The sequence below is a fragment of the Bubalus bubalis genome, chromosome 3 (genome assembly GCF_019923935.1).
Source record: "Bubalus bubalis isolate 160015118507 breed Murrah chromosome 3, NDDB_SH_1, whole genome shotgun sequence".
Lineage (NCBI taxonomy): Eukaryota > Metazoa > Chordata > Mammalia > Artiodactyla > Bovidae > Bubalus > Bubalus bubalis.
Genome location: NC_059159.1, coordinates 81,747,559 through 81,758,421, shown reverse-complemented (window position 1 = coordinate 81,758,421; position 10,863 = coordinate 81,747,559). Strand labels below are relative to the sequence as shown.

The 10,863-nt window shown below is 35.9% G+C and overlaps 1 long non-coding RNA gene across 2 annotated transcripts in view; it reads left to right on the top strand.

Moving 5' to 3' along the window:
* The first annotated feature begins 515 nt into the window (after window positions 1-515).
* LOC123465587 overlaps window positions 516-10,863 on the top strand; it is a 280,300-nt gene continuing 269,952 nt past the window's right edge. The window contains exon 1 of one of the 2 annotated variants that reach the window (XR_006640854.1): window positions 516-834. This is a non-coding gene — a long non-coding RNA (uncharacterized LOC123465587). The remainder of the gene's footprint in view (window positions 835-10,863) is intronic. The other variant, XR_006640855.1, reaches the window with a different exon arrangement.

Sequence of the window (10,863 nt, the reverse complement as noted above, 5' to 3'; positions counted from 1 at the left end):
TCATTTCACAAGGTGTCACTTAGACCAGCTCAACTGCTGCAGACTGAAATCACATGAAGACTCTCCTGCTTACACTTTTGTGGTTGATTTTGGTAGTCCGCTCGGATCTCAGCTGAAGCCATCAGTCAGAACATCCACATATGGCTGCTCTGTATCCTCATAGACCGCTAGCTGGTTTCCAGGAGCTACCATTCTGCAAAACCAGGTGGACGCTGCTTATTAGTTATCTCGTGCTGTGTAAATACCTCCAAACTTAGTGGACTGAAACTACAACACATTACCTCGCAGTTTCTTTGGGTCAGGAATCTGAACATATTTTAACAGAGTGTTAAACAGTGCTGTGTGAGAGTGTTTCACAGGTTATAACTCAGGTGTTAACTTGGGTTTTAGCCTTCCTAAGTTTGGGGAAATTAGCCAAGATGGTATGTTCAGGCACTCTCGCCCACGTTTTGCTAATAACGACTAACAGCTGAGCTCGCTTGTAGCACTGTGCATGCGCGTCACAAGGTACTCGCTTGGTCATGGCCTACTTTGTACTGTAGGCCTGTATGCACTGCACCTGAGAAGCAGCAGCATTACTGCTGCGTCAGGGCTGTGTCTGTTCAGTCATCCGGGAGAGGAGAGACTATAGCGTGTCTACCGCGTCACCCAGGATAGAGGCTGTGCTTGGCTGCCGCGCCAGCCAGGAGAGAATAAATGTGTCTGCAGTTCCTACATCTCCTCGAGTCTCCTTCCAGCCTTAGTTCGTGCCTTGCCTACCCTGGTGTCAGCGCACCATGTGAACAGCAAGACAATTGGCCTTGGCGTCAGGAACAGGATCAGCAATAAACTAAGGTTTGATTGGACACATTTCGTTCTAAACTTGCTCACTAGGTTGTTGGCAGAATTGTTTCTAATAGGCTGTTGGACCGAAGGCCGTAGTTTCCCACTGGCTGTTGGCCAAAAGTCATCCTCGGTTCTTCAGTATGTGAGCCTCTGCAACTCGGTAACGTGCTCCAGCAATGTGTGCCTGCTGAGCAGGCAGTAGAGAGAAAGTCCAGTAAGAGAGAAATCAATCTTCATTCCCATTATCTCATGACCATTAGGAATTCCTTTCTGAAAATAAGTATGATTATCAGTATCTTAAATATGAAAAAGAGGACATTAGGAAATATTTGAGGATAAAATAGAAGACCTTTTTTAAAAATATATCTATTATTTTTCAGATTCTTTTCCATTATAGGCTATTATAAGATATTGAATAATGTTTTATATATGGTAGTATGTATCTGTTAATACCAAATTTCAAATTTATCCCTCCCCCACTTGTTCCATTTAGTAACCATTAGTTTGTTTTCTATGTCTGTGAATCTATTTCTGTTTTGTAAACAAGTTCATTAGTATGATATTTTTAGATTCCACATATAAGTGATACCATATGATATTCATCTTTGTCTGACTTCACTTACTGTGAAAATCTCTAGGCCTATCTATGTTGCTGCAAACGGCAGTATTTCATTCTTTTCTATGGCTTAGTGATATTCCATGTGAATAATATCATATTTTCTTTATCCATTCATATGTTGATGGACTTTTAGGTTGCTTTCATATCTTGACTATTATAAATAGTGCTATAGTAAACATTGGAGTGCATGTATCTTCTTAAATTAGTTTGCATCTTTTCCAGATATATGCTCACAAGTGGGATTGCTGGATCATATGGCAACTCTATTTTTAAAGCAAACTCCCTACTGTTCTCCACAGTGGCTGTACCAATTTACATTCCGACCAACAGTATAGGAGGGTTCCCTTTTCTCAGCACCTTCTCCAGAATTTATTGTAGACTTTTTAATCATGGCCATTCTGACCAATGTGAGCTGATTCCACATTTTCGTTCTGATTTACATTTTTCTTATAATTAGAGGCATTGAGCAATTTCTCATGTACCTCTTGGCCATCTATATGTCTTTTTTGGAGAAATGTCTGTTTAGATCTTCTGCCTATTTTTGATTAGTTTGTTCTTTTGTTATTGATCGGTATGAGCTGTTTATATATTTTGGAAATTAAGCCCCTATTGGTCACATCATTTGCAAATATTTTCACCCATTCTGTAGATTGTCTTTTGTTTTGTTTATGGTTTCGTTTTGTATACAAAAGCTTGTAAGTTAGAATTGTCTTTTGTTTTGTTTATGGTTTCGTTTTGTATACAAAAGCTTGTAAGTTTGATTATGTCCCGTTTATTTGTGCTTTTATTTCTTTTGCCTTAGGAGACTGACCTATGAAACTATTGGTATGTTTTCTATCAGAGAATGTTTTGCCTATGTTCTCTTATAGGAGTTTTATGGTGTCATGTCTTACACTTAACTCTTTAATGCGTTTTTAGTTTATTTCTATATATGGTGTGTGAACGTGTTCTAACTTCATTGATATATGTGTGGCTGTCCAACTTTCCCAACACCACTTGCTGAAGAGACTGTCTTTTCTCCTTTGTGCATTCTTGTATTCTTTGTAAGAGATTAACTGACCATTACTCTTGTGTGAACATGTTTCTGGGCTCTCTGTTCTGTTCCATTGATCCATATCTTTTGTGTGTGCACCAAGACCATGTTGTTCTCCTTACTATAGCTTTGTAGTATTATCTGCAGTCTGGATGTGTTATGCCTCCAGCTTTGGCTTTTTTCTCTCAGGATTTCTTTGTCAATTTGGGGTCTTCTGTGGTTCCATATACATTTTAGAATTATTTGTTTGAGTTTTGTGAAAAATGTAATGCGTAAATTGATAGAGATTGCATTAAACCTGTAGTTTGCTTTGAGTAGTATGGCCATTTTGACAATGTTAATTTTTCCAATCCAAGAACGTGGATTATCTTTCCATTTATTTGAATCATCTTCAACTTCTTTTATTCATATTTTATAGTTTTCAGCATATGCCTTTCACCTCCTTGGGCAGGTTTATTTCAAAGTATTTTATTTTTCTTATACAATTTTAAGATTTTTTTGTTTTACTTTCTCTTTTTGATATTTTATTGTTTAGTGTAAAGAAATGCACCCAATTTATATATGTTAATCTTGTATCCAGCTACCTTGCTGAATTTACCAATTCCAGTAGCTTTTGTATGGAGACTTTAGGGTTTTCTGTATATAGTATGTCATCTGCATGAAGTTGTACCTCTTTCCTTTCCATTTCAATACCTTTTATTTCTTTTTCTTAAAAAAAAAAAAGTGGAGTATAGTTGCTTTACAATATTGTGTTATTTTCTGCTGTACAGCAAAGTGAATCAACTGTACATATAGCCCCTCTTTTTTGTATTTCCTTCCCACTTACATCACCAAAGAGCAGTGAGTAGAGTTCCCTGTGGTATACAATAGGTTCTCATTAGTTATCTATCTTATACACAGTAGTATGTATATGTCAATCCTAATTTCCCCATTCATCCTGCCTCCTCCTCTCTGTTCCACTTGGTGTCCATATGTCTGTTCTCTATGTCTGTACCTCTGTTTCTGCTTTACAAATAGGTTCATCACTACCATATTTCTAGATTCCCTATATATATATATATATATATATAAGGAATCTAGAAAAATACAAAAAATACAAAAAAATACAAAAAAACTTGTTTTTGTATCTTACTCCTCCTCAGTTTCATTTTTTTGCTCTCTCTTTAAAAAAATTCTATATATATATATATATATGTTAATATGCGATATTTGTTTTACTCTTTCTGACTTACTTCACTCTATTTGAGTCTCTCAGTCCATGTGTATCTCTGCAAATGGCACGATTTTGTTCCTTTTTATAGCTGAGTAATATTTCATTGCATACATGTGCCACATCTTTATCTGTTCCTCTGTTGATGATCATTCTTATCTGATTGCTGTGGTTAGGACTCCCAATACTATGTTGATTAGGAGTGTTGAGGGTGGGTATTCTTGTCTTGCTCCAGACTTTAGTGGGAAGGCTTTCAGCTTTTTATTGTTGAGTATTATATTGTCTCTGAATTTGTCATAAATAACTTATATTATTATGTATGTTCCCTCTGTACCTTTTTGGTAAGAGTTTTTATCATGACTAAATGTTGAATTTTTTTTTTTTTTTTTTTAATTTTATTTTATTTTTAAACTTTACATAACTGTATTAGATTTGCCAAATATCAAAATGAATCCGCCACAAAATGTTGAATTTTATCAAATACTTTTTCTGCATCTATTGAGATGATCATGAGTTTCTTTGTCTTTTCTGTTGCTGATGTTGTATATTACATTGATTTGCACATGTTGGGCCATCCTTAAAACCCTGGGATGAATACAACTTGCTTATGGTATATGATCCTTTTTATATATTGTTAGATCTGGTTTGCTAATATTTTGTTAAGGATTTTTGCATCTATATTCATCAAGTATAGGTAGTCTCTTTGTCTGGTTTTAGTATCAGGTTCATAGTGGCTTCATAGATTAACTTTGGGAGTTTTCCCTATGGAAGACCCTTTAAATTTGCCAGGTCTAAGGTAAAGAAATGACCGATAAACTTCCTGTCCTTGAAGACCTAATAATCTCACACTTTGTAATGAGAAACTCAGATACTAGAATTTTTTTAAAGAGAGAGCAACAAAATGAAACTGAGGAGAAGGAGTAAGATACAAAAACAAAAGTGCAGAAAGATGGAGAAATGTGGAGAGGAGAATCAGCTCTTGAGAGGGTCTTGTTCCACATTATTATCCCTTACTTGGTCAATGCAGCAGATGTTATAGATCCATACAAAACTCATCAATTGTGCTCTTAGCTTTCCCCCCACCAAAAAAAAATCATGGATTGAGATTAACATTCCAGTTTTATGAACTGAGTCTAGAAGCATAAAATACTTTAGTGAATACTAGCTGTAAAGAAAGCTGTGCTACACTGAGGTTTAATATCACCTGCCTACACATCAGTTCAGTTCAGTTCAGTCACTCAGCCATGTCCAACACTTTGCGACCCCATGAATAGCAGCACGCCAGGCCTCCCTGTCCATCACCAACTCCTGGAGTTCACTCAGACTCACGTCCATTGAGTCAGTGATGCCATCCAGCCATCTCATCCTCTGTCGTCCCCTTCTCCCCCTGGCCCCAATCCCTCCCAGCATCAGAGTCTTTCCCAATGAGTCAACTCTTCGCATGAGGTGGCCAAAGTACTGGAGTTTCAGCTTTAGCATCATTCCCTCCAAAGAACTCCCAGGGCTGATCTCCTTCAGAATGGACTGGTTGGATCTCCTTGCAGTGCAAGGGACTCTCAAGAGTCTTCTCCAACACCACAGTTCAAAAGCATCAATTCTCCGGCACTCAGTTTTCTTCACAGTCCAACTCTCACATCCATACATGACCACAGGAAAAGCCATCACCTAACAAACACACACATACATTAACCCAGAATTTGTACTACTAAATCTTTACCTAGGAGAAATTAAAATTTATGTTCATACAAAAAATATGTATATTTATAGATATTTCATTCATAATTGTCTCAAATTGGAAATAATGAAAATGTGCTTCAACTGGTGAATGAACAAACTGTGTAAATTCTTACCATAGAAAAATCATATGGCGATTAGAAGGAGCAAACTGCAATAATTGCATGAACTCAAATGGCGTATTCCCAGGGAAAGAAAGCAGATTCAAATAGCTACATGCTCTCTATCTTGTCTGACTGTATAGTTTGTAGGACCCAGTGCAAAATGGAAATATGGAACCTATTGTTCACAAATTAGGACTTTCAGTACAATTACAGTAGAGCTGTAAACCAAGCACAGAGCCTTCTAAGTGTGGGGTCCTGTACGACCGTCTTAGTCAGAATCCCTTGAATCTGGCACTGACTATTTCATTTCATTATTATGACATTCTCAAAAGGCACATTTCCAGGGAAAGAAAAAAGATCAGTTGCTGTCAGGGACTAGAGTGAAAGGGAGGAGTTCACTGCAAAGAGCATAAGGGAATTCATGAGGGTGATCAGACTGCCCTCTGTCTTGCTAAGCATGGTGGCTACAAAATTATATGTGTATGTCAAAATTTATAGAACTGGCCACTAAAAAGGGAAATTTTTTTCTATGTGAATAATATAAATCTGACTTTTAAAAACCTGCATATATAAAGAGAGTGTATGTTAACATTTTATTGAATAATTCCAGAGAAATATGCTCATGCTTATGAACATCATACGACTCAAAGAAACAAACTATAATGGAAAGATCAGGGATAATGAGCTGGGTTGAATATCATCTTGGCTTCTTACTAGCAGGATGAAATAACTTCTGTCATTTAACCTCTTCGAGTCACAATTTCATTATCTCTAAAATCAGATGGCAATAAGGATCTTCAAACTTACAGGAGGCTTATAAGGATCAAATGAAATAATACATGTAAAAATATTTTTCAAAACTATCATACTGAAGCATTTTCAAACCAGCAGTGGTAATAAAAGCACAAACTTAATACCATCTTTTTTCCCACAGATTTATTGTGTCATTCATGGTGCACACCACTCATTCAGAAAAGACAATCAATCACAAATTCACCTTAGCAGTGTCCTATAGAGATGTAATTTAATATATAACACATTTGAAACCTGGAGAGAATTACTTGTTTTCACAGTCAGAGGGATACAGTTTTGGGGAAGAATCGATTTTCTACCTGGAGAACTGTATTTCTCGAAGTAGGGAGTATTTTCCTCCATAAGGCTAAAATGAATGTACAAAGCAATATCATTCTTCTCCTTTATTTTTAAATGTCATTGTCTACTTTTGACAGTTTGGGAAGCTTCAAGTAGTATAAATAGTATGACTAAACAATGTGCTAAGTTGCTTCTGTCATGTCCTACTCTGTGACCCCATGGACTATAGGCTGCTAGGCTCCTCTGTCCATGGGATTCTCCAGGCATGAGTACTGGAGTGGGTTGCCATTTCCTTCTCCAGGGGTTCTTCCTGACCCAGGGATTGAACCAGCATTTCTTACATATACTGTATTAGCAGGCAGGGTCTTTACCACTAGGTAAAGGAGAAGGCAATGGCACCCCACTCCAGCACTCTTGCCTGGAAAATCCCATGGACAGGGGAGCCTGGTGGGCCACAGTCCATGGGGTTGCTAAGAGTCAGACACGACTGAGAGACTTCACTCTGACTTTTCACTTTCATGCATTGGAGAAGGAAATGGCAACCCACTTCAGTGTTCTTGCTTGGAGAATCCCAGAGACGGGGGATCCTTGTGGGCTGCCGTCTATTGGGTCACACAGAGTCGGACACGACGGAAGTGACTTAGCAAAGACTAAACAATAATTGATTATAAATGTATACAAGGATTAAATAGTTAAAATTTGCACAGTTTATACAATTCTTGAGATACTTTTCAAGAAATGTAACTGGATACATAATAACAAATGTAAATACTGCAAATATGCAGCTTAACAATTATTATATGGGAAATTTTCTAACTAGACATATGACTTATATACTTTTAACTTGGAAGAGGAAAAGAGCTGAGTTCTGAGTTGCTTTATGTCCCCTTTGTGCCTGATAATGTAATTTCCATATAGCACCTTATCACACTGCAATATAAGTGGTTTATTTAGTACAAATTGGATAGGGTGCTGACTAGTGTCAAAATACTGTTATAACTCTGTTTTCTTATTAGATATGCAACATTGGTTATGAGACTTAACCTTTGTTGAGTCCCTGTTTTCTGAACAATTCAGTGCCAAGAAAAATACTTGACTTGCAGCAATCTCTGAGTAAATATCAACTACTTTCCCTAACACATCATGATGGACTACTTCACAGAAGTGATAAAATGGTCAAGTATAATAATGGATGTGAAATGTAAAAATACTTTTTTTTTGAATGTAAAGTTCTATTCCCAGATGGAAAGAGAGAAAGACTATTAGCCTCTTGAGAAAAAAAGACCTTGACCACTAGCAAAACTTCTGTTACTAACCAGCTAAATTACCTTGGATAAGCTTTATACTATCTCTGGGTTTTTACTATAAAATAAAGTGTTCTAAATTTAGTTCTAATTTCTGAAATATTTGCTCCAATTAAAAAAGCTAAATACACATTTTATATAATGCTATTTGCCTCTATTTGAAAATATATAACTGGACACTTAACTAGAAAATTCAAGATTAGTGAAATATAAAGTGCTTCAAAGATCCCATTTTCAAACATATTCAAATTTTGCTATAGTATACCAACAAATGATTTTGTGGCATTAAACCATTTTGATTCTTTTAGCGTATGATAAAGTAACACAGATTTTGTTATGTTTTAGTTTTAGTAAAAAAAAAAAAATGCATGGTGATGAAAGAGAAATATACCAAGAAAACTTTGTTGTTGTTGTTGTTGCATATCGGTTTTTTATTTTTTTGTTATTGTTGGTGATATTGACAGTTTGTTCATATGTTTGTTTTTTCATTCTTAAATTTCTGTTGATGTTACAGAATTGGTATTTTTGTCTCAACTATATTATAGAATTCATTAAAGCTGGATCATAGGTTATATATATATTTCAAATCTCCACACCAGCTAGACAGTGTCTTACACTTAGTAGTTGCTTAACAGATATGCATAGGTTTATGGATTCAACTCTGATGTCAGTGCAATTAATCATACTTTTTTGAATATTGATCCATGACTGGGTTCAGATAAAGGACAGGCTAGACAACAAACTCCTTAAATTTCACTGTGGAATTTAAAAACAAACTGCTTCAAATTATTTGAGATTACAATGAGCTATAATCAATTATAGTTATTCATTGTTGGACATCTAGGTCTATTATACAGTCCAGTGTAAGTGTAATTGTCTTATTATAATGATACAAAGAGAACTTCATAGAGATAAGACTAATGCATCTTCCCTAGACAATTACAGTCTTTTGTCCATTAGCCAGAATGAAGTAAGCTCTGTTTCCATCAGTCACAGCTTCTGACTCTGAAAGAGCGAGGGGGAAGGGGAGAACAAGATCTGATGCTCATGAGTAATTCCATTTGTCCCTTCTTTGGCTGGGCTCCAGTACCTAAGAGAAGGAAAAACTCATTGTGAATTGTGTCCTTTGTACTTCGTAATCAATTACACTTTACTGATAATAATGTCTTGCTTTTGCCTGAGACTTAGTGACCAATTACCTTCTATAAGTGATCTTTGCCACATGGAAGCCCTCATTTTGGGTACCTTAATTAACTTTCCAAGGACTTATAATCTGACTTAATCAGTTTATGTGATTCTTTAAAATTGCACAGTCAGTATCATCTCATTTCATTAATTTGGCTTAATTATTACACTTGCTACTTAGAAATTTTAGATTAATGTTAACTGAACCGAGGGACTTGTCTTAGATTCTTTTCACTGTCATTTCAGTTTGTTCATATAATCTTAAATAAAACTTAAATTTGCCCAATGTTAATAAAATGTTCAAACTTCCAATGTCATTAGCATCTAGAGTAGTTATTAAAAACAAGTTGATTTCAGAAAATGCCTTCTACTCATTTATAAATTGTCTTGAGTAACTGATTTTTGATAATAACCATGAATTAAAACAGTGCACAGTGAAATGTGTAAGAACATACTTTTAAGAACAGGCCGTTCACACTTTGGAATATCAGGGCAAAGGCTTTGCTGGCTTATAGTAATACAAATGTCCAGATTGCAGTTCAAGACATAACCTTTATTATGCATAAGTATTTTTTTCTTTGTGAGAAGTAACTTTGCACATAAAATTTTATGCGATTTTCAGGCTTTTTTTGACTACAATAAATCTTTTACTGAATACCCTCTATACTAGGATGGTGAACACAAGTGAGTAAGTCAGAAAATAGTTTGACTTAGCAAATCTGTAAAGTTATTACATGATAAGGAGGAATGTATGTATTCTGTAATCTAGCCTGGATAAGAGAGTGTGATTTGTTCCATCTAAATGATTTGTTTAATCTACATTCTCAGGATGTATTCTGATTTAAACATATTCCCACTTTTTTCTAATCTTTGGGATGTAACCTAGGGAAAGAACATGGACTTGTGTTTTAGATGGTTATTTAAATGCTGCCTCCAATTTCCAGACCTTGATAAGTAATTAAGTCTTTCTGAGCTACAATTACTTCATTTGTAAGAAGAATATATAATATAAATTCCACAGCATTATCGTCAGAAGAGTGATGGCATATGTAATATGCCCAACACAGTACCATGTATATATATATATAGTCAATACCCAATAAATGTCACTTCCTTTAGCTGTGGTTTCTTGTCTATGTCGTTTTGTTGTTCATAGCTCAATCATGTCCACCTCTTTGCAAGCCCACGGACAGCAGTACACCAGGCTCCCCTGTTCTTCACTATCTCCCAGAGTTTGCGCAAACTCATGGCCATTCGGTTGGTGATGCCATCCAACCATCTCATCCTCTGTTGCCCTCTTCTCCTGCCTTCAACCTTTCCCAGCATCAGGGTCTTTTCCAATGAGTTGAACTGTGGTGCTGGGGAAGACTCTTGAGAGTCCCTTGGACAGAGTGGAGATCAAACCAGTCTGTGTCCTAGTTTTACTGATCTATTCACATAATACTATTGTATAAGTTTTGCAAATTATTACAAATTACTTTTGTGCCAGTTGGCTGAAAAAAGTAGGAGTTACCATCCTTATTATTTCTGGAATGATTCTAATCCTTTTAGCTATAAAAATAAAAAGAAATGACTGTTATAATTCTTAGCTGAAAGTATGTCAGACACTTTGAGATGTTCAAGCATCTGTAATCTGGATCTATTAGAAAGATTTTGGTCTTTTTCCCACTTTCCTTTGGCCTTCACTGTACACTTGAAGAATTAGAGTCACTACCAGTTGTAGAAAAATATTAAAAGGGCAAAAACAGTCCTAGCTC